The following is a 25,675-nucleotide window of genomic DNA, read 5'->3' on the forward strand; positions in this document are numbered from 1 at the left end:
TAACAACAACAAAATGAACAAATTAAGTATGTAGGTCCAATTTAACAACATATTGACAAGTTGCATATGATACTAAGTAAAGGATCAGAGATGAATAATTGCACAATTCATTAGAGTGTCCGGAAAATCTCCATCTCACTAGAGTTCTTCATTTTCTCTTTGTTAAAATAAGAGCCTCATCCTACAACCAGACTTGGGTTTTTTCTAAGTTGTCCTGTCTCATTACCAAGGTAGGTACACTTAACAAGAAGTGGTTTACTCCTTTAAATGTTAGCATCTACTTCTGGGCTCTGAGTAGAGGTACTGACAACTTGCAGCCTTTGTCAATCTCTCCATTGAGAGAAACAGATGTAACTTCCTGTTTACACTATAGCAAGATGTTTGTTTGCTTTTCCTAATGCATATGCCCTCTGCTCTATGGCAGCCATTGAATTGCTTTGTCTTGCTTCCAACTGTTCTCCTAGCTTCATTTCCCTCTTGATCCAGAGACAAAACCAGAAAGGAACAAAGAAATAAGCCACATATATCATTTTTCAATTTTCTTGTGTGAAACCCTGTGACTGCCTCATTTCAATCAGAAGGAAATTAGTTCTTTGCCCTTTGAAGTGAGCTGAGTCACTCATAATTTGAAAATAATGTGACTGTGGAGAGACAGAGTAGTGCCTAGAAAGGAATGCATGTAAGATGACCTGGGTTCTTTCTAGTCCTAGCTGTACCACCAGCCAACTATGTGACCTTGGACAAGCCACTTAACCTCTTCAGGCTTTGGTTTCTTCATCTGTAAAATTAGGAGATTGGGATATATGATCTCTAAAGTTCCTTTTGCTCTTTTATTATGCCTTGGACCCCAAGCATGGATATAAAATGGTTTCACCATAGTATAGAACCCTATATTTTAAAGAATTACTCAATCTAGGACCAAACATATAAATTTATTCTCTCTTCTTCATCCCACTGTTTTTCTAGAGGGATGATTGCATGCTTGAAACATATGATTCAAATTCATATATGGTACTCTCAGAGTTGGAGGCTGTAGTCTTGCTACTTTGGTCCTATGCCCACAGACTGGCATCTGAAGACCTTGATTTCCTCTGTAGATGCCATTATGTTGATCCCATGAAACTGTCCACATCCTGAATGCATATGACCCTATACCAATGTCTTAACTCACCTGACTGGGTTTTTTGTTGTCAACATTAGAAACTTGTGCATTATGGATAGAGTTTAGGGAACTGAAACTAAGAGTCTTCATAAGACATAAGATCCACAGTCTAAAAGCACTAATTAATTAAAGGTTGCAGGTGGCAACAAGTCATAGGTGAGGAATTCCTAGTTAGCAAGTATATCCAAGATATTATCCTAGGTAGTCATGGGAGTACAAACCTGGAAGACACATATATCAAGGGTCAAGGAAAGAAAATTTATAGTTAAGATACAAGGGCTGGGGATGTGGCTCAAGTGGTAGTGCGCTCGCCTGGCATGCGTGCGGCCTGGGTTCGATCCTCAGCACCACATACCAACAAAGATGTTGTGTCCACCGATAACTAAAAAATAAATATTAAAATTCTCTCTCTCTCTCTACTCTCTCACTCTCTCTTTAAAAAAAAAAAAGATACAAGCAAGGAGAAAAGAATCCGAAGTGGTTGGTTTCCAAATGATAAAATGGCTGGTGTTAGAGTTTAGATATGAGGTGTCCCCCCAAAAGCTCATGTATAAGAACATACAAGAAAGCTTAGAGGTGAAATGATTGAGTTATGAGAGACTTAACCTAATTAATGCATTTTTCCCCTGATAGGAATTAAATGAGTGGTAACTGTAGGTAGGTAGGGTGTGGCTAGAGGAAGTAGGTTCCTGTAGGCATGCCTTTGGACATTTTTTCCTTGGGGAGAGGAGTCTCTCTCTCTCTCTCTCTCTCTCTCTCTCTCTCTCTCTCTCTCTCTCTCTCTCTCTCTCTCTCTCTCTCATGGCTGCTTTCCTCTGCACACACTTTCTGGACGTGGATATTTATTCTCTGCCTTAAATTTTTTTAATTCTCCACTACTCAATGGCCTCACTTCCTAAGCTTATAGGTTGTAGTACGCCTAAGAGATTTTTTCTTAGCATCAAGTGACTTGGGCAGAATGAAGATCTCTTTAAGCTGATAGCTGGTAAAGCTATAGGTTAGTAGTTACAGCCTAAGAGATCTTTCACCAGCAAAAACACAAGACAAAGCAAATAGAAGAATAGATGTGAGTTTTCTGATTATTAAAGAGATCTTCATTCTGACCCAAGTCACTTGATGCTAAGAAAAAAAATATTTCAGAGTACAAACCTATAAGTAGGCAAGTGAGGCCATCTGAGTAGTCTGGAGAATTAAAAAGAATTTAAGGCAGAGAATAAATATCCACCTGGCTCATGGAAGGATAGGACACTATGGTGTTAGGAGTCAATTTCACAATACAGGGAGCCCCAGATCCAAAACAAAACAGAGAGAGAGAGAGAGAGAGAGAGAGAGAGAGAGAGAGAGAGAGAACAATATGACCACAAGTCCTGTCCAACCTTCAAGGGGAAATACCCTCAACAAGCAAAAATGTAGGCATATGGGCCTCAAAAGTCCTATGATGGTTAGATTTCCTCCAGCGTCTCTTCATTTTTCATGGGGAAAATTCCCCCTGGTCATAAGCTCACTGAAAGTGAGGAACCTGATTAAACAACACTGAGGAACTAGCCAAGCAAGACAGGTCTAAGCTGATCCAACTAAGCCTAAGACATAGTAGGAACTTCAAGTTAAGTGATGGGGACCACTTGACAAGTTTGTACCCACTTCCTACTGTCAGGTTAATAGCACCCATTGCTACCTGATCCTTCCCAGTGAGCCTAGGAACCCTTCTTAACACAAAGTTCTGAACAGTCACTACTCATTATAGATAATGTTGGCACATGAGATTTAAGTGTATTTTCCATTTATGCTGCAATTAGTTGTTAAACCATCTACAGCCCAGATGTCTTGAAACCTCAGAGAATTTTTCTATGTTGATTTTATGACCTCAATCTTCAATACTTCTCCATAGTCCACAGACACTACCTGGGGCCCTGGGATTAATGAGAATAATCATCTTACTCATGTAAGCCTGCTACATAGATTTGCAATGATTGACACAGCCTACAAAATCATGCTTTGCCTTGCATTTTGTAGTTAACCCCTCATGACCCATAACGATGACTTTCAGGTAATGTAACACTCAGGCAGCATCATGCCCTGCTGACCCAGCAACAGTAGATATAGTCTTAGGTTTTAATTCTGCAGGACCATTCCACATGCTATTCATAATATTTTCCATCTTTCTAAAGTGATCCAATTTCCTGAGAAAATCATTCTTGAAAAAGTTATTAACTTCTTGGTAATTTTTCAGGTAAAATAGTTCCAGAGGCTGGTTGCAGTGGCACCTTTCCAATTGAATATATAAATCAGGAGGTTCACCCTCCTTTGAAAGATTTCTTCCTATCAGATAAAACTCTTCCTTTGGAAAAGATTTGCTGCTGGTCTTCTGACCTGATTTACAAGCAATGTAAACTGAATAGAATAGACCCCCTTTTTCATTTGAGGATTCTCTTACAAATGAAAACAGCTTGTTAAATAGAGAAATGATAGGGCCATTTTGCATGATTGTGCTGAAGAAAATCCATTAGTGATAAAATAACTTTATGTTTTCTAATAAGTTTAAAGCATAGAGAGCTTCTATTTTTCCTACCTTTAATTTAGATGGGGGTTGATAACATTTATCAGTTTGAAACTAAACCAGAAGTAGACAGGTCCTCAGAAAGACATCATATATATTTTATTTAAATCTAGGAGAACAAATATTATAAATTTTATTATTTGAAAATTAGTTTCAAAAAGAATTTTGTTAAAAAGTAGTTGAATCTATAAATGTATGTAGTTTTGTTTTATGGGGGAGAAATACTTGTTTCAAAAATCAGAGTTACTGTTTTCTTGCAAACTAAACCTAACCACTTTACAAATAGATCCTGAGTACTACAGAACTCTATTCAAAAGTTAATGGCCCTTACAAATTTAATGCAGTACTATCCTGAGCATGATTCAGATGTTTTTTAAACAATTACAGTGATCATAAACTAAAGCCCATTCCATTATATAAAAACTGTTGAGAGCCTTGAGATGCTCTTTTAATAAATTTCTAGAGTGAATGCATCACAATTTCAAAAACAATATGTCACAATTGGGAACTAATATATTTTTAAAATTAAAAACACTAATAGACTACATTATTTAACATAAAAAATGAATAAACCAGCTATGTTCCTATTACACTAATACAGAAACAAGTAAGTTTAACAGTGACATAACTTAGACCCTTTAAAGTTCAATGCTCAAATTAAGCTTTGTATTCTAGAGATACAACTAAGATTTTCTAGATTCAAAAGTCTAATAACCTCAGCAATCCAAAGCAACCAAGAAACCACAAATAAAGGGAAATCATGAAACGAGTTAAGGGTTAAAGATAGAGTTCCTGTGTCTTGGGTTTAGGGATAGTTCAGTGGCCAGAAAAAAGGAGGCACATTTCACACAAATCACCCTCCACAAGAATTGGATAGATTAGCTTAGAGAGCAAAATCTAGCCCATTAGCAGCAAACCCAGAAGAATGAGAAGAGACATCAGAGAAAACCAATAGCGAGAAAGCAGAGGAAACCGGATCAATGTTATAAAGCACAGGAAAGGTAGCAAGCTGCAGGCACTGATGTCAGAGATCTGAGACAGCAGAACTCAAGAAAGGAGACAAGAGGCAGGTACTAGTTAGTGATCTGGGGACTAGTAGCCAAAGGGGAAACTAAGCCATGGCTAACAATGGAAGCAATCACTGGGTTGGAGAGTCATTAGAAAGAGAGAGAGAGAGAGAGAGAGAGAGAGAGAGAGAGAGACGCAATTAATATAGAGGTAGTCACTGTAGATTCCTACAGTATTTCAAACCTTAGCAATTTCCAAAAGTTTAGTGTAACAGGGAAAATAATTGATGTTTATAAAAACCCTGAATCAGTCATATTCAAGAAAATTCTTTACAAAAGCAGTGAAGCTTACAGTGTATTTTAGCACAATTTCCACTATAAACAATCTTTTTGTTCTTTAACACTTTAAGGATAAAGCTTCAGTTCTTTGAAAGTAATTGCAAGTTCAAGACACTTAATTCCCCCATCATGTAAGACAACTGAATGATTATTCTGCATAGAAAAATCCCCCAAATTGCCAAACATTCTTTGAAGTAGTGCTAATGGCTGAACAGGGATGGTGCTTCAGGGGATTCTTGACTGACACATGAGAGACAGTACACCATAGTAGTTAAGCATGAGGTTTCTGGAGCCAGACAGTCTAGGGTCAAATCCTGCCTCTGCCCGTTACTGATCTCTTCTTCAGTGACCTCATACTAAGCAATATAGGCACATTTTTTTAAATTGCTTTGCATTTCAGTTTCTTCTTCTGTAAAATCTGTAAATAGTTAACAATGTTGTAGACCTCATCAAGTGGCTGAAGGAACTGAAATAAAAAAAATAAAAGATTTGCACAGAACCCAAAATACAGTGAATGCTCAATAAAAAGACACAATATTACCATAACATATCATTTGGACACGTGAAATAATTAGCCAGCCCTTAGTTCTCCTTATTCCAATCCTTGTTACACATTGCCATCATAGCAATTTTCTTAAAACTGATCTGCTAAAACAGTTTGATGACTACCAACTGTGTAACAACCAAGTCTTTCTTTCTTTCTCTCTTTCTTTCTTTCTTTCTTTCTTTCTTTCTTTCTTTCTTTCTTTCTTTCTTTCTTTCTTTCTCTCTTCCTTCCTTCCTTCCTTTTCTTCCTTCCTTTCTATTGTGGTACTGTGAATTGAACTCAGAACCTCAGGCATGGTAGGTAAGCATTGAACCATTGAAGGCTCTCCAGCCCTCTCAAGTCTAACACTTCTTGTCTTCCAATTTAAGGTAGGTAAGTTTCTCCCATTGTGTAGTACCTTTCTCCTGTAATTAATATTGTTTTGGGGTTAGTATTACCATCCTCATTTTATAGACAAGGAAACTGAGACTCATTCATTTAAAAAAAAAAACTTGCCCTGTGGAAGAGTTTTACAAATTTACTTCTGGCTCAGCATCCTATAATATACTTTGAAGTTAAAGGTACACAGTAACTTTATTTCAGTACCCAGATAATATACCTCACTCTTAGGACACCATAACTTTAAGCCATGGGGATGAATCTGAAAAAAGATCTAAAATCCCAAATGATTATATATTCTCCATTATCTCTGTATTCTTTTGGGGAGGTGAAGAATACTTTTCAAACCCTTCATAAGCAACTGCATGCTTCTAAATATTTAATAGCATAAAAAGATAAGAATGATTTGACATAAAGTGGGTGCATCAAGCAGAGAGGAAATGGAAAAGGAAAACAAACAAAAATGAAAGAAAGGGAAGAAGGAGAAAGGGATCTGCAAAAAATATTTTGCTCACTGTCTGATATACATTTTCTTTTGTTGTTTCTAAGAAGGTATAAGCAAATTATATATAAATACGCACTCATAACAACACCTTTCACAAGATGGCACTGGTACACAGGATGATGAGATGACTTAGTAAATGTACCTCAGGGCAAGAGAAAGAAGGACATCCTCACACTCTTTGGCCCTTGTTAGAGAACAATTTTCTTCTGCATTTCATGTCCTCTGCTATCCAGAATATGCTCTGGGACACATGAACTATAAACAGCCTCATCTGTCACTACTTCCAGATGAACACAAGACCTTTTTAGCTCCAAATAGAAAAATGAAAGAAAAATCATAAATACTGCAATACCAAAGAAAGCTGGTCACCATAAACTATTATGTGAACTGGCTGATATTTTAGAAGTCTTACAAAACCCTTCCATTTAGCTCTCTTTTAAAATATTAGATAACAGTTTCCCTGTTACCCAAGCAAACCTGCAAAAAATTGTTTTCATTGCTAGATATATTTGAGGTCCTTTCTGAGCATTTTTACACAACTCACTCCAATAGACCTGTAAAAAATAATAGTGGTTGTTTTCTTAACTCTGTTCATTTCCCAGACTGGAAGGCCACTGGAGAGGCCATTAATCAGGTTTGAGTGAGATTTTAAGTTGAAAGTCAACTTTGATAGAAACAAACACTGCACTTAAATGTAGTAACTCAAAAATGCAATTCTGTCTGAAACTTCAAGTGTTTCTAATAGAAAGGAGAAAAGGTGGTGGAGTCTAAATAAACCAGTGTCATCACACAAGTAGTTTTCTGATGAATTAGTTTAGAAAAACATTTTTATTGTGAAGAAAGAAGCAGCCACTATAGAATATTTATTTAATTGAAACATAAGCAACATTCTACAAAATATTTTCCACATGAGTATAGTCTGATTGCAGAACTTCAGTCAGCAATGTGCATCCAAGGATTCACTAAGTAAAGCAAAGGGTGCTGTTTGTCTCATTTGTCATAAAATATTGAAGAACAGTGAATATGATAATTAATTTGCAGAGTGCTTTTGTGAGCATTATTTAATTTGATCTGTATGAAAACCCTTAAGGAATAAATTATTAATTTCTCCATTTTATAGAAGTGAAAGTGAGAGGTCAGAGAAAATAATTGACCCTGCCAATAGGTTGTGGCCCAGGAACTAGAAGCCAGGGCTCCTTTCTCTAAAAGCTTATGCTAGTTGCTCTTTGCTGTTTCCTCTTTTTCTTTTTTTTCTCATTTTTTATTTTTGTATCAGGTATTGAACTCAGGAACAGTCTATCATTGAGCTACACCCCCAACCCTTTTTAATTTTTTTTTAAATTTTGAGAGAGGTTCTCAGTAAATTACTTAGGGCCTCACTAAATTGCTGAAGCTGTCCTTGAACTTGTGATCTTCCAGCCTCAGCCTTCTGAATCGCTGTATTATATGAATGTGCACCATGCCCAGCTGCTACTTTTCTTTAAAGTAAATGTATTGCCCTTAAATAACTCTTTTACCCATCAATATCTTTATTTATGAATATTTCTCATTAATCCTAAAAGAAGGATTAATGAGACAACTAATATAAAAACTATAAAGCTTTTAACTTGTACTGCCAAATTATTTTCTGGAAATGTTAACACCTTTGTTAACTTTTTATATACCTAAAAAAAAAGTGGTGTGTCCTGTGCTATAAGCTACAAATACACTGTTTTATGTTCTTAAAAAATAAAATTAAAAAAAAATTTAAAAGAAAAATAAATAAATAAATAAACAAACAAAATGAATGTATTGCCATACAACTGAGAGAACGTCCAAATCTACTAATGTTTGTGTTCCACAGAAATTTACATAAATATATTTAAAATAAAACACACAACTGTTAGAATTATGTTTATCCTAAGACAAAGCCAACTATGACTGCACTTTAATTTTGCATTATAGTTGTTCCTTGGTATCTATTGGAATGAGTTCCAACATCCCTCCTCTATACTAAAAATTCTCATGTACATAAGTTCCTTATATGAAATGATGTGGTGTTTGGTACACATTTTTCCATATACTTTAAATAATCTCTACATTATTTGATATCATAATAATTTAATATAATTTCTAGGTAAATACTTGTTATATTGTACTGTTTAGGAAATAATGGCAAGAAAAAAGTCTGTATATATTCAGTGGCAGCACTTTTTTTTTTCTTTGAGATGGGAATCTCATTATGTTATCCTGTCTGGTCTCCAACTCATGAGCTTAAGATATCCTTCTGCCTCAGCTTTCCAAGTAGTTGAGACTGCAGTAAAATGCCACTACTCTTGGCTGCGATTATTTTTCCCAAGTATTTTTCATCTGTTGTTGGTTGCATACACAAACATGAAAACCATGGATATGAAAGGCTAACTGTATTGTTATCTTGATAAATTTAAGAAATTCCGTTTGATTATTTACCATCATTATGAAAGTGTAAGTTTCTGAATAATTGAGATTTTAATTATATAGATGGCTTCATCACTTTTGATGTAGAAGATGTGGAAGAGCTCTTTTAAAATTTGATTTTTTAACTTAGTTTTGTCCCATTTATAGGAGTCATACATTAGTATTATAGAAAGTTTGAAAAAGAGAAATTTAATGATTTTTAAACTATATTGTCAGACATACCAAAATAATCATATTCACATTTTGATTTTACAAAAAATTGAATTTATTTTATAGCCTTGTAACTTCATTTTTTAAAAAATTATAATCACTATCTAGATTGTATAAATATTCTCGTAAATGTGACTTTGTATGGTTTTTAACTATTGATCAAATAATGTACTCTAATTTAACTAATCCAGATTATTAGATTAACTTTTCCTGTTTTCCTCATTTTAAATTTTGGTACTCTAAATATGCACATCTATAAATATTCATGTAAGAAAAAAACTTTACTTTTAGCACCAGAACTTCTGAATACCCAGCCTCAATAGAGTAATTTTAGTGCCCTTTCAAAGTTGGGTTAACAAAATATATTAATTTAGGTGGTCTAATTGCTATAAATGGAATCAACATTGGATAAAATCTTTTTTTAATTTTCAACATTTAGATTTTTTAAATTTTAAATTTTTATTTTTATAGTGCTAAGGATTGAGCCCAGGACCTCATGCATGCTAGGCCAATGCTCTATCATTGAGTGACATTGCCAGTCCCTTTGTCAGCCATTCTGATAGGTATGTAGTGATACCTCATAGTTTTATTTGCATTTCTCTGATGACTAATGATATTGAACATTTTCTCATGTCCTTTTTTGTCTTTCTAATGTCATCTTTGATGAGATGTCTTTTGCCCATTTTATTTTTTAAGTACATTTTTAGTTGTAGGTGGACACAATACCTTTATTTTATTTATTTATTTTTATGTGGTGCTGAGGATTGAACCCAGTGCCTCACCTGTGCCAGGCAAGTGCTCTACCACTAAGCCACAACTCCAGCCTCCCTTTTGCCCATTTTCTACTGGAGAATTTTTTTTTTTACTGTTGAGTTTTGAGGCCTTTTTATCGATTGTAGTATGAATCTTTTGAAAATAAATGGTTTGAAAATATTTGCTCACCATAGTTCTCATTTAAAGTTTTAAATTTGATGAAGTCCAATTTATCATTTTTTATGGATTATGCTTTGGATATAAAATCTAAAAACTCTGCCTGTCCTTAAACACCAAAGATTTTCTTTTATTTTTCAAAAAGTATTGAAATTTACATTTTAACAGCTGGACACAATGGTGCACACCTTTAATCTCAGCTACCTGGGAGTCTGAGGCAGAAGGATCCAAAGTTTAAAGCCAATTCTGAACAACTTAGAGATAACTTGTCTCAAAATTAAAACTACAATAAAGATCTGTGGATGTAGCTTAGCAGCCAGTGCCCTTGGGTTCAATACCCAGTACCAAATAAATAAATAAAAATCAATGATCTAAGGCTGAGGTTGTGGCTCAGGGGTAGAGTGCTTGTCTAACATGCCTGAGGCACTGTGTTCGCTCCTCAGCACATAAAAATAAAATAAAGGTATTGTGGCCACCTATAACTAAATATATATTAAAAATCCACAATCTATTTTAAGCTAACTTTTTAGTAAGGTGTTATTCTTTGTTCAAAGCTTATTTATTTATTTATTTTTGGTCTATGGCTAGCCAATTTCTTCAGCACCATTTGTTGAACAAGCTATCTTTCCTCCATCTAATCAGTTTTACAGCTTTGTCAAAAATCAATTAGACATATTTGTGTGAATCTATTTCTGAGTTTTCTATTCTGGTCCATTGTTCTATTTGTCTGTCGGTCTACCCAAACTGCACAATTTTAACTATGGTAGCCATATAATACAACTTGAAATTGGGTAGACTCATTCCTCCCACATTTTTCTTCTTTTCAAAATGTTTTAGCTATTTCTCCCGTGTAGATTTTAGAATAATCTCATTTATATCCACAAAAATTCTTTCTGGGATTTTTATAGGAATCAAGTTAAAGCTATATATTAACTTGGAGAAAATTTACAACTTTGTGGAGTCTTCTAATTCATGAACAAGATATGTATCCATTTATTTAGATTGTCTTTGAGTCTTTCCTCTGTTTCAGCATACAAACTTTGTACATTTTGTTATATTTATACCTACATGCTTCTTTATTTTCTATGACTGAATATTTTGTTAGATTTTTCAGTTTGGTGTCCATATGTTCACTGCTAGTATAAAGGAATACTAACATTTTTATATATTTATCTTATGTCTTGAGACATTGCCGAGTTCACTTATTAATTCTAGGAGTTCTCTGAGATCTCCAACATAGAAAATCATGTCATCTGCAAAGAGAGACACATTTACTCTTCCTCTGATCAGTATGATATTTATTTCCTTTTCTGGCCTTATTATGTGACCTAGAATTTCTAGAACTATGTTGAATAAGCATGATGAGAATGTTGATCCCTAACTTTGTTCATGACATTAAGGCAAACACATTCAATCTTTCACTATTAAGCATAATGTTAGCTGTAGGGTTTTTATGGATGTTCCTCATCAAGTTGGAGACATTCCTCCCTATATCTATTTTTTTGAAAATTTTGTCATGAATCGGTATTGAATTTTTTACATGTTTTTTTCTGTGTCTATTGAGATTGTCATGTGGTTTTTGGTCTTTATTCTCTGAATATTGTATACTTTATTGACTTATTTTTGCATAATGAACATATTCATATTTCTGGGATAGAATTCACTTGGTCATGGTATGTAGTATTTTGCATATGTTCTTGGATTTGTTTACTAATATTTTGTTGAGGATTTTTGCACCTGTATTCCTAAGGATATCAGTCTGTTGATTTCTTTTGTTGTGATGTCATGGTATTATTTTGGTATCAGGGTAATACTATCTTCTTAGCACTGATTGGTATCCTGTTCTATTTTCTGAAAAAGATAGTGTAGAATTGGTCTTATCTTTTTTTTGGTGGGGGGGAGGTGGGTAATGGGGATTAAACTCAGGGGCACTCAACCACTGAGCCACATCCCCAGTCTTATTTTGTATTTTATTTAGAGACAGGGTCTCACTGAGTTGCTTAGCACTTCACTTTTACTGAGGCTAAGCTTTTAACTAACCATCCTCCTGCCTCAGCCTCCTGAGCTACAGGTGTATGCCACCACACCCAGTTTAGAACTGGTCTTTGTCAAGATTTGGTAGACTATGGTTTTCAAAAATGAGTCCATTTTCTAGTTTTTTGAATGTATGAGCTCAAAGTTGTTCATAGTGGTTTCTTATTATCCTAGTGAGAAGCTACCAGTCTCACCTAAACCAAACAAAAATTAGAAATAATAAAACTTTCCATCAGTAGAGGATTCATTAAATAGATTATTGCACATCTCTAATTGATATTTTGCCAGCATGCACAAATGTGGGTAATTATTTAATTAATAAAATAAATAAATAATTCCAGAACGACCCATTAATAGTTTCTGCTTTAATTATCAACACGGAGTTCACTCATCTAGCACTCTTGTTAGCTTGTCCTCTCTCATACCTTGAACCTCTACATAACCTAGTGACTAAAGGTGTAACCCTTGCATAGTAAGGGATTCAAAGCCACAGTTTACTACTATGATTGATGCCCATCCTGATTTATTGGGGCCCATGTCCTAAAGGATATGAAATATTTTGTATGTTACTGGTTGGTCCATACATACTATGAAATATCATGTTACAATTAATAAAGAGACCTCCATTTAAGCATAGCAGATAGAAAAAAAATGCACTTATCTTCACTCACTCCTAAAACCTCACTAGAATAACAGAAAGGAATCTTTAAAAAAAGAAAGAAAAAAAAACAAATCACAAAACCTAAAAGAACAAAGAGAACATGAAAAGAGATGACAGTAGAAAAGAAATGTCAACACACATTTTGTAAGTTGAAAAGTAGATGGACAGGTGGTAACTGACTTAGCAGAGCAGATAATACTGAAACCTAAGCTTAAAACTGTGGACAAGCCAGCAAAATCAAGGCAATTCATGCTGCAGAACTTTGGAAAGTCTGAAGATTTGGAGGCATCAAGAGTCTTTAGAGGTGAGGCATGGGTAGGACTGAAAACAGAAAGATAGATTGGCAGTTTGCACAAAGAGTTTAGAGCACATCCTCTAAGTTTGTTGACAGACTCCATGAATAACTTCCCTTTGTCAATGCATGTACAAAACTGGAGATTTTTCTTTGCTGTAAAAGTTTATATGGGTAAGAGCTAGGGTGAGTTGCCACACTGAAAATGAGCTTATAAAATCTCCATATCAAGCTGTTCAATCATTGTCTGCACCCCACTCCTCTCATACACCCCAGAACACTAGAATCCAGCTTTATAACACCTTAAGGAAACTAGACCACTCTTATCTGGGGAAATTAAATTGCCCAATAGAAAGGAACTAAATATAATGACATTTGGACAATCCCAATGAAAAAGTTGAATTTCACCTTTCTCAACTTAAAGGGAAATGTACCCTGTAACAGTGCCTACTCATATACACAGAACTTCTAATCAACTTCTTAGTGTCTTATTGTTATACATAAATGGGCCATCAAGAAGCAAAGACAAACTCAGCAACTCAGGAGGCTGAGGCAAAAGGATCACAAGTTTGAGGTCAACCCCAGCAACTTAGTGAGACCTTGTCTCAAAATTAAAAAAATAAAATAAATAATGTGGTTAGGGATGTATCTCAGTGATAAAGCGTCCCTGGGTTCAATCTACTGTACTGCAAAAAAAAAAAAAATGTGGCAGGAGACATTTAGGAAAGAGAGAAAAAACGATAAAACATAAAAGGTAATCATGTCAGAAAAAAGGCAATGCCAGAAACCAAAAGAAATTTTAAAAATCTTACCTTTCAGAGTAATGAGAATATTCAGCATTCATGAACAATTGGCAGTAAAGGAGAAGGAGGAAGAGATGAAGATTCAGAGAATAAAGAAAAATGTGAAACAAAAAATACTAGTGTTGGAATATAAATTGTGGAAGAAACCTCCTAGAAGATATAATCAAGAGAAAAATATGGAAAATAAGAAGAGATGATCTGAGGATCAGTCTAGAATGTCCAACATCTGGATGATAGCATGTATGGATAGAATAGTAAAATGGACAAAGGGAAATTATCCAAGAATGCCGGAGATTTTTCTAGAACTGAAGGACATGAATTCCCATACTGGGAGGGACATCAAATGCCTAATGTAATGAAGAAAACCAGATTCATAAGAACACAAGATACTAAAATTTCAGAATAGCATGGAATCAAAATAATAACATTGACTCAACAGCAGCACTAGAATTTGCAAAGCAATGAACGAATGCTTTCAAAAGTATATGGACAATTTTTTCCTATGTAGAAGTTTACACCCAATCAATCTTAATGGTAGAATAAAGTTCTTTTCAGACTTAAAAAGTTTTAATGAACAATTTTTTTTCTCTTCAGTAGCCTTGCACAGAAAGTTCTAGAAGTTGTGTTCAATCAAGATAAACAACTAAAGCAAAAAAGAAAGAGCGTGTGGAATCTGTCCTAGGCTCCCTCCCACCAGAGTAAAATTTATTTTAATGAGACTACTTTTGTGGGAAAAGTTGAATAGGATTGCCTAGATGAAAGGGGGAAGCACTAAGAATATTTGGCAATGAGAAAGTTTTCAAGAAAAGGTTTTCCAAAATGTCAAAAGACACCTAAGGAAGTTGTAAAAGGAAGCAGATGTTATAGAATTGTAAACTAGATAATCACATCAAGAACACACCACCCTCTAAAATAGTCTGAAAACTCTGGAGGGTGAATAGCAGAGTGGTGACCTGGCAGTCCAATTTCCCGGTGACTTGCAAACAATGGCTGACTTTCAGGAAAATGTGAAATTTGGCAAATTGGTGTAACCATTTAGTTACTTCTCTTCCCTTGCCTGCACTCAGATCCCTTACGCCAGCATGTTTCCCTTGCCCAGCCAAACCTTATCACTACTTTGAGCATACACATCCTCCATTTAAACCAATACAAAGTTTTGAAAACCAGTCATCCACCTTAATTAAGATCAAATCTTTCTCTTCTAGTCCTATTCAACAAATTATCAGAAGTCTTTTGAGTAAATCTGCACTAGGATGTTAATGACAGATAACAACTGATATACTATCTAATTTGCATTTCAAGAGACTACTCATACAGACCAAAGACTATGGGGATCAACCTCCTAATTTCAAATAAACTAATGAAGGGAATATTTTTAAATATAGGAGTCCTTATATCTCACAACATATACCACCACCTATGATTAAAACTAGCTAGATACTTGTATCTAACACATGTCAATATCTTTTCTAGAAATTACTTACTCAAAGAGCCATGGTGAGATGTACATTGCTCCCCAGAATGAATAAATTTAAAAAGTATGAATATTTTTCAGTTTATGGCATACTTACTCTAGCTTGGTAGGTAGGAACTTAAGATAATTTTGAACACAACCTAAGACATGTAAGAAGTTAATAAATTTGCAACTAAAACATGCATCCAATTTTGAAATGGCATGTTTAAAATTAAAGCACTGAGAGAGGATCAAGTCCACTTAAAACTGCATTATATAAAGATGTCATATTATAATCTGATTTAATGAAATATCTGAAAAAAAATAGAATGTAATTACAATAGAAAATACAAAGGAATAATATCCAATCAAGTAATTTATATTAGTAATGCAAATCACATTAAAGCATGTGGACCATTGTAATTGGCAACATCATCATGCCCAGAATAACACTTGAGTCACATCAGGTCATTCTGAGCAAACATACTGGACAATTCCATAACTTTGAAATCTAAGGAAAGTGATAGGGGACTGAGGGATTTCAGTAAACACAGCAAGCACATATCTCATGTTTAGAGCTATCAAATTCACATTGTGAACTTTAGCACAAATCTCACTGCAAGTCAGGGGGGGATGTTCTAATTCTGGTAATAGCATTTACCAAAGTATTTTCAGAACTTTAGTTAAATCATACCTAAGTGAAAATTAAAATCTAAATTGAGGCATAAGGAAGAATATGAAAATGAATACATTACAATAGAGAAGGTGAGGATATTACTTAAGTACTTTGTAATTTACAATGAGGCCAGGAACACACTTTGGTAAGCTGGGTACAGTGGCAAGAGCCCAATACTCAATGCCACATTCTCTGAGGGGCAGAAGGCAATGATGCCATAACATTCCACAAATGTCCTTTCACACGGTAAAAATATTTCTGACAGTCACTCTGCCCAAACCTTCCTATTCATAACACTGTCAGCTGGTGTGTCAATCATAGCAACAGGAAAGGAGAGAGGGAAAGATGATTTGGTAAAGAAAATGATAGAAGTCACTGTGTAGTGATGAAGGAGTTAAAGATCTGCCATCTCAAAATATGCCAAATTGGTATATTGATTACTTGAAGCTTAACAAATCAATTGAGAAATGTGTTTTCCTATAGGGAGCAGGCCATAAAGTCTCTTTCAGGAGAGATGTCCTTCACATACCAAGGCTGGAAAATAGTCTTGATCCCAAGGACTGGTCATTAGTGCTGGTAGTAAACCTGAATAAACAAACTCTGAAGAAACCCTTATCTTTCACAAACTTCTGCACCCTCTATGTCTCTTAGTAACCTCCCTAGAATTTACTAGCTTAGTCCAGATAACCATTTGTCCTGTAATTCCTTAACATCTTTACTATTCTTTGCCTAAAACATTTTAAAGCATCATTCTTAGGTCATTTCTTTGGACTTGACTTTCTTCTGAAGATCCCCATGTTCATATGACAATAATACAATTTTTATACTTTTCTCTGGTTAATCAGCTTTTATATTAATTAGGTTCCCAGATCCATCGAAAGAGCCCACATAAGAACTAAGGGGGAAGTAGAAGGGATCTCTCCCAACCTGACAGTGAACAAGCAAGAAGCACCTGAAGTGCCTATATTCACAGAGATTGTGGACACATTCATAGCTCAAAGGATTGAGAGGAAAATATTCCATTGGCCTTATGGAATGGATGGTTCCAATAACAAGTGTTTGCAATTTAAAATGGCAATATGAAATCAATTTGAAATAGAGTGTAAAAAAGTGGTAGAGTCGGAAGATATCTTGGGAGGATTTGGTGTGGGGAACCTGTCTTAGTCCCCTCAGACTGATATAACAAAGCACAAGAGACTGTATAAATTATAAACAAAAGACATTTCTCAATATTCTGGACATTAAGAAGAGTAAGATGGAGTCACTGACAGATTTAGTGTCTGGTTGAGGGTCCATTTCCTGGTTTGTAGCTGATGCCTTTGTGCTGTGTCCTCACATATTGAAAAGGCAAAGAACTTTCTGGGCTCTCCTTTATAGGACCTTAATCCCTCCCTACCTCCCTTACTTCTTAATACCATTTCTTTGGGAGAATAAGATTTCAATATATGAATTTAGGGGGACATAAACATTCAGACCATAGCAGAGTCCATAGAAGCCTAGATCCAAAGTAAATCTCATTCAGAAGATGGGTTTGTTAAACAAATTTCAAAAAGACCTATTTTTATTGAGGGTCCACCTAGAACTTCCTGATCATTGTTTATTAACCACCAGTTATCTCTAAAATGTCTCCAAGGAATTCCAGGGCGCTTCCCCACATCCTTGGAAAATAACCTATCTAAGCCTCAAATTATCCTGTTCAAGTTTACCTGTGGTAATTCAGTGTCAATATGGACTTTTTCCCCAAATCTCCTGACTCCTAAAGCTATGTACAATTCCCAGCAATATTCTATCATCCCTATGTCATGTGGCTCCCTTTGGTTTCCTCATATGAGCACATGACATCTTTATTGTTAATTCACTGAGCAGTTCCAGCATATTGGAAAAGCTTTTATTGTAAGTGACATAAATGTAAGTGACATTAATTTCAAGGTCGTGTTTGCAGTGTTAGAAACCAACTATGAACAGTCTTAAGTATAAGACATTTGCTACATTTTTCTTAGTATGCTGGCCAAATCAGATACCAGACTCATTATAAGCCCTCAAATAACAAACTATGTTTGCATTTTTCGGATTAGCATATAAATTGGCATTTTGTGGCAATTTCAGAAAGGATCAATGAGGTGCAAGTTGAAATATTTCCTTTTTAGGTACGTATAAAATAGATGATTGTTAGGAACTTAATTGTCTTTGTAGAAAAAGTATTACCAAAATATTTGTAGTATATTTGGATATGCCAAGCTGTGAACTATGTAAAAATATAAATGTGACTAGCTGTGAAGTTTATAGTTTTTATTTAAAATTAACTCCAGAGTCTGGCATTTAAGTACCTTTGTTTCAAGAGAGAAAAAAATGAATAAGCTGGCCTTAGGGCATCTTAATACCCAAAACAATCTCATTGTTTCATTTGGACTGTTTGCATAAGACAGCAATAGATCAAATCCAGCAAATTCTTCTCCCTTTGCCATGAAAAAGTTATCAATGGTCTCTTAAGACACCAAATACATTTGAGTGGTTTTGCCTTTGTCTCTATTCACATATTCCTTCTGAATGTCCCTCACTTTCATGTGGTCAGGAATTTTACAGCCACAGGAGTCACTTCTCCCTGGAAGCTGATCTTTTTTGTTTAGGGTTTTTTTTTAAGTATACTGAGAGACAGGTCCATGGCCCTTCTGCTCTGAATTTTTCCTTTCATTTTATTTTTAAAGAGAGAGAGAGAGAGAGAGAGAGAGAGAGAGAGAGAGAGAGAGAGAGAGAGTTTTAATATTTATTTTTTAGTTTTCGGTGGACACAACATCTTTGTTTGTATGTGGTGCTGAGCATCGAACCCAGGTCGCACGCATGCCAGGCGAGCGCGCTACCACTTGAGCCACATCCCCAGCCCTCCTTTCATTTTTTTATTGATAACACCCATGATTTTCTGCATTAGGTCAGTTTGATTTTGAAATTAGGTGACAAAATGACCCAGGAAGGAAAACCTTTGTATCCACGTTTGTCTGAAAATTTTTGTTAGTTCTATGATGCCCACCTACCCAGTCTCACTACCCTATTCTGGATGGCTTGTGCTACTTCTACAAACCAGGCAGGGTACAAAGGTCTCTTCCCACCGATACTGACTGATATCTAGAAAGTCCCTTTACTGTGGGTTCAGTCAAGATAAGATTGGTTCACTATAACTAGAGCTTTCATAAGAAAACTAAAAGATAATAAAGCACAATCAGAAACACAGAGATAACATCTCAGAGCAAACTTGTTATTCTAACATAAAGTCCACTTAGCTCAGTTTGACTAATACAATTTCAAAACAATCCAAGTTTCTTTCCTCCACCTCATTCTTTCTAGGAAAACAAAAGTTTGCTAGAATAATTCATTCAGACTTTTAATCTGTGATATATTTCAGATGACACCCACTTTTAGAAGGACAGGATCCTTGGTTTCTTTTAAAGCTTATTTCTCATTCCTTCCTGGACATAAAGCCTTCATTTCCTGCTCTCTGATCCTTGATTGTTGCAGATTTCTACTTGGCAGATGCCCTAATTCTCTTAAGTCCAACCTCATTCAGGCCTCACTCAGTTCTTGGTATGCCTCAAAAAGAAGGGTAAATTCATACCAGGTCTCAAAGATTCCTTCTTCAGTTGTTGGCTATCAACCAGTTACTTCTTTTACTAGCATTGTGATTCATTTTTCTCATTTTAGTTCCGTTCATTTCAGACAGATTCTGTGATCAGATTTAACTCCTTTTCTTAATGTTCTAGCCATTTTAGTTCCCTCACATTTATCAGAGACTACTTACCTCTTCCTTTTGAAGAGCTCTGTGCTCTTTTCAGGAATACTCACCAAGTTCCACTTGTCCTTGGTTCATTCTCAGAGAAGAGATCACTGGCATCCCCTCAGCTCAATGGATAGCCAGGACATTCCAGGTTACCAGATATGCTGGTTTCTCCATGTCCCCAGGAGGCAATCTTGTAGAAACTATGACCACGATTTTTTGATGCCAAAAATTCTTTGTGCATCCATTACGTAAAACAACTTCTAACAAAGCTAATGTTTCTTCATAGTAACATTTTCCATTCCTACTGAAATTATAAAAAATCACCCTGGCTTTTATCTAGTCTCAGTACTTTGTTAACACATAAACATCTGTAATGAAAAGAAAAGAAAATTGGTGAAGAAACACCACCCAGAGAGAGTTGCTTAGTATAAATGGATATCACAGAAACTCCTTCTCAACTCTTTGAGAAGTTGAGTAGTTTATGTAATAATATAAAAATATATACATAATTATTTAAAGAGAATCACTATGAATATAATGTGGATGCAGCAAGCATGGTAGTTTGAGATCAAAATGTTTTGTCTTGGAAGAGCTCATTTGGTAATTTGCACATGACTCATTACTCAGAAACAATAACTGACTTCTGCCCATATCCATGCTTCCCCTGCTCTATTCTTGCCCACACTGAAGCCAAAATGCAGGTATAGTGGTGCATGCCTGTAACTCCAGTAACTCAGGAGGATGAAGCAGGAGGATCTCAAGTTCAAGCATAAAAAGAACTGGAAATGTATCTCAGTGGTAGAGCACCCCTGGGTTCAGTCCCCAGTACGATAAAAAAAAAATATATGTGGTCATATTAGTCCACTGCTTAAGACCTTTTACAGGCTTTCCTTCACATTTCCAATAACATGAAAAATTTAAACAGACTTCAAAGCCCTACATTATCTGGACCCTACCTGATATTCCCATCTCATCTCATGCTAAAGTCCAGCTCTCATTCCAGTCTTTAGCCACACTGAACTTTCAGTTACTTGAGAATGTCTTGCATCTTCATAGAGAATGTTCTTTCTTTCTAGAACATTCTTCTACCCACCCTTTGCATGGCTGGCTCCTTGGAGAAAGCTTTCTTTTTTTTCAACTAAGCTAAACAACCAAATTGAAGTATGTAATTCCAGTTTTTTTCTTTTGAGTATCCATGTTTCTCCTGTAGAAATTATCAATATTTGTAATTATGTATCTGTTTGACGGGTTAATTATGTAATATCTCTCCACTAAAGACTTCATGAGAGCTAGGGAAAATTCATTTATTCTATTGTAACAATGTAATTCCTAGTTTAGAAACTGGCACATAGGAAGCAAATAAATAAATATTTCTTCATTAAATTAATGATAAATAGAAAATTTGATGCTAAAATTATAGCTTTATTTAAACTGGGAAAATAAGACAAAATGGGCCAGCAAAAAGGAAGAACCTGATTTCACTCAGAATCATAAACTTGAGCACAACTCTAGGAGGTTTTTGAAAGAAACACATTAGATGGTATCAGTACAATATATTTCTTGGTACCTTTGATTTACAAAAAGAAACATAATTTAAGGCTTTTAAATATGTTTTCTCCCACTTGCTTCAACAGTGCATATACTAAAATAGGATACAGAGAAGATTGGCATGGCCCCTGCACAAGGATGATATGCAAATTTGTGAAGTGTTCCATATTTCTGTCACTTGCAAGAAAATAAATGGAACTAGAGACCATTATGTTAAGTAAAATAAGCCAACTCAGAACATCAAGGGTCATATGCTTTTTCTCATATATAGAAGCTAAAGGAGACAAAGGATAAGAAAGTTCAGGGAGATCTCATGAAAATCAAAGGGAAATCAGTAGAGGAAAGGAACCAGGGGGTAGGAAGTGGGAAGGGATAGGGGAAGTGCTGGAGAATGATATTGGCCTAATTATATTGTTATATTGTGTGTACATACAAATATGTAACAACAAATCCCATCATTATATACAACTATAACACAAAATAAAATGTGGAAAGAGAAAAAAATGTTTTCTCTTCAATCTAGTTATTACTAATTGAGAATAATTTTGTTTTTCTATACAGATGGTCAGAAACAAATATAATTTTATATATTATAAATCAATTTTTTAAAAGATACAGCACTGAGGTTATAACTTAACAGTAGAACACTTGCCTAGCATGAGCAAGGCCCTGAGTTCAATCCCCAGCATCACAGAAAGAAAGAAAGAGATGAGAGAGAGAAAGAAGAGAAAGAAGGAAGGAAGGAAAGAAAGAGGTATATATTTGGTTCCATATACATTGTAGTATAGCACTAAAGATAGGCAATTGAGATTCATTTGTCTCCTTTGCTTTTAAAATGAATCTTGCCAAAAGATAAGATTATGATGTTACATTAATAGATGTACAAACTGAGGTAATCATCCAAGGAAATAGAATTTTGAAATTACTTTTAAAAATACTCTTTAGATCAAAGAGTAGAAATGTGAAATGTCTTTGTTTTAACCTAACATCTACAAAAGGAAAACCCAGAAGTAGTGCTAACCTGCTAAGTATTTGAGGCCATGTGCCAAAAAAAGCAATTCAATCCTTGTTGCATACATGTTCATAAGGAAAGAAAATGAAACATTAGAAGAAATCCTTCATCCATGAAAACCATGCCCACTAACTTTCCTTAGGAGCTTTGAGAAGACTGTCAAGGATTCTATCTGGCAGGGTTGTGTTCAAAATAATCCAGGAACTAAGCAGAATAGTAACAGCTGCCACAACACAAATCCTTTTATCATTGTGCTAACACAGGTCCAAAATGGCACATGATTTAAATTGTAGGGAAACACAGTAAGTTCTATTTAACTACTTTGTGCCTTGCAGTTTGGTACATTTATCTGTTTTTTTTTTCAAAGCCATGTGCCAGTGCCAGTACCATACTGCTTTAGTCACCATATTATAGTTTTGAACCAGATTTTATTGTTACAGCAAATCCTCCTCATTAGTCTTCTTTATCAGAAAATATTTGTTCCTGGCTATGGAATTCTTCAGGATAAAATTTAAAATTACTTCATCAAGTTACAAAATAGTTGGGATTTTTCCCTTATTATTCCTCCTCCTCCTCCTCCTCCTCCTCCTCCTCCTCCTCCTCCTCCTCCTCCTCCTCCTTCGTCTTCTTCTTCTTTTCTGGGAATGAAACCATTACTGAACTATACCCTACACTCCCAGCCCCTATCTTTGTGATTTATTTTTATTAGAACTGCTTCAAAGGAATTAACAATATGAAAATTTTTATCTTATGTGTTTTCTAAATGATTACTGAAATGTTTAGGAAAGCTGGTACACTTTTAAACTCGCATTTTAAATGCATTTCATTTAGACTCCCCTGGGTTAGGAAAATCTCTCTCTCATTTGTAGATGTTAATTGTATCTCTTGATTTCCAGTATTTCTGTTTCCTGCTTTATTAAACTAAGGAATAAAAATATTAATTACAATGGTGGTAGTAGATCTTTTTTATCTTGCTCTTGATTTTAATGGGAATACATCTTTAGTGTTTTACCACTGCCTATGATGGGAGCTGATCGATTTAGGACAGACACTTTCTAGCCCAGTAAGGAAAAAAAAGAATGTATGGCTTCTTTGTGAATTGACATGTCATCCTTGCTCTTCTAAACTTCTCCATATTGTTCCAAATTTAGAACATGTTCCACACAAGAGAGGACTGCATTATTCTTTAACTAAAACTGGCCTGTCATATTTAAATGTCTTTTAAAACATTTTGAGGGGAAAGGTCAAAGCATGTTTTCAAAGCAATCTGCATTAAAGTAGGGCTTATAGAAGTCTGTAGCAGGTTGTAAAATATTCAACCTGAAACAGTATGTTAATGAAAGCTTTTTCTATGGATATGAGCCATTCATCTAGAAGAAGTGAAGTTAAGTGAATGAGATGGTAACTTGGCTGCCAGAAGAAGCTTTTCTCTGATTTGAGGTCAGTCATTTAAGAAGAAAATAAATGGAAGAAGGACAGAACCAAAAAGCTTTTTTTCCCCCTGAAGATAGAAGAAAAGTGGGCAAAAACTGCCCCTTGTCTCCAAATCTAATTAGCAGCACTGAGAAAGGAAGTTTTTTCCAGAAAGAGGAGAAGAGAATACTTAACAGCTTTTGAAACCTGTAGAAAGGGAGAGGGAGGGAAAACTTGACCACTAAATATTTTTTGGTAAAGTAGTGTCATTGAAGAAAACTGCCAGCCCTTGTCAGGATGCTGTGAAAATAAGAAAACCAGACGTTTTCAGGGCCTGGAAACATTGTGGCTGAAAATGGTAAATGGTTTTCTTGAGCACCAGAAGAAATATAAAGCATTATTTAGGGTGATTAACTCTAGTTGATGAATAAAGAGACCAGCCTAAGTCATAGTAATATTTCTTTTTGTTTTCTGCATATTACATATCTAAGCGAAAACCTACTTGATATAATGTATGTCCTGCTTTTTTTCTTTCTCATTTACTCATTCTAATTTAAGATATTGCATTTCCACAAGACCTTTTGGCATTTTCCTTCTCTGGCTTTATATGAAATATTACTGCTTATAAAATAAACTAGCATTTTAAAGTGTTTAAATATAAGTTTAGGGTCATTTATTAAAATAGGCTACCCTTTTGTACTATTTGAATTATTTATTATATGGGTATTACTTCTTCAACAAAAATCTGTTTTATTAAAATAGTTTATAAATAATATATATTCACCATGACAAACTCAAAAATGGAAAAGTGGATAAAGTAAAATTTGAAAATATACTAGTCCCCCCTTATTTGCAGGAGACACATTTCTAGACCCCCAATGAATGCCTGAATGCACAAATAGCACAAAACCCTATTCATACTATGCTTTTTTCCCCCTTCTCATTCTTACTGTAGATGTTAGCAAACTTAGCCTGAAGATTTTTTTTTTCCCCTAAATTGAAAACATCTACCTTTTCACTTACAGGAAGCTTCTTTTTGGCATATTCAAGTCGCCAATATCAGTGCTCTTGCACATTGGGGCCACTATTGTGTAAAATAAGGTTACTTGATCCCAAGTGCAACAATATCATGACAATGGATCTGATACAGCTGCTGAGTGCTAACAGATAGGTTGTGTAGAACAGTGTGGATATACACAATGTCTTTCCTGGCCAGGAAGGACCAGTGTGGTACAAGAGTTCATAACACTACTCAGAACAGTGTGCAATTTCAAATTGATGAATTATTTCTGGAATTTTCCATGTAATACTTTTGACCCACATAAGGCAAATCAATGGATAAGGTTGGCACAACTGTAGCTGTCACATCTAACCCTATTACCCCCAGGTAACTACTCTTAAGGGTAATTATTTCTTTTGTATTTCTATTCATAAGTAAATATGCAAAGTTTTTTAATGTGATCATATCACATTACAATGATTTTCTACAATTCACTTTTTCCCACCACATAATTGATATCTTTCCACATCTACACATCCAGCTTATTAATACTAACATTTTTGTAGAAAAGTCAGAACCTGAGTTCCTACTTTTTTTTCTATTGTAAATTGGCCCTTTCTGGGTAAACATCACAATTGTACCATCCACCTTGTGGCCTCTATTGGAATTGCTGGCTAACATCTTAAAATAGGGATTCTCAAATTTTAGCATACATCAAGGATGTACCACAAAATTATCTTCTGCTCAGTCCTTGGGGGGAAAGGGTGATTGATAAGTTTCTTGAGAGCTGAGCATCGAAAATGAGAGATCATATTCTTCTGAGCATTGTTCCATCTTCCAATCACCCACTACAAATCACATTAACTATTCACTAACACAATACCATTGTCCTCATAGCAGAACAACAAGAGAATATACAGATCCTTGTCCCAGGTCAGCTTGG

At 35.1% G+C, this 25,675-nt stretch overlaps 1 non-coding gene and 1 pseudogene across 1 annotated transcript; one reads left to right on the forward strand and one right to left on the reverse strand.

Moving 5' to 3' along the window:
* Positions 1–21,377: 21,377 nt before the first annotated feature.
* LOC120891296 (U6 spliceosomal RNA) lies at positions 21,378–21,480 on the forward strand. The gene has a single exon (XR_005735675.1). It is a non-coding gene; the product is annotated as a U6 spliceosomal RNA (small nuclear RNA).
* A 1,914-nt stretch (positions 21,481–23,394) lies between these two features.
* LOC144371802 (U6 spliceosomal RNA) lies at positions 23,395–23,494 on the reverse strand (annotated as a pseudogene).
* Between the last annotated feature and the right edge of the window lie 2,181 nt (positions 23,495–25,675).

The sequence above is a fragment of the Ictidomys tridecemlineatus genome, chromosome X (genome assembly GCF_052094955.1).
Source record: "Ictidomys tridecemlineatus isolate mIctTri1 chromosome X, mIctTri1.hap1, whole genome shotgun sequence".
Classification (NCBI taxonomy): Eukaryota; Metazoa; Chordata; class Mammalia; order Rodentia; family Sciuridae; genus Ictidomys; species Ictidomys tridecemlineatus.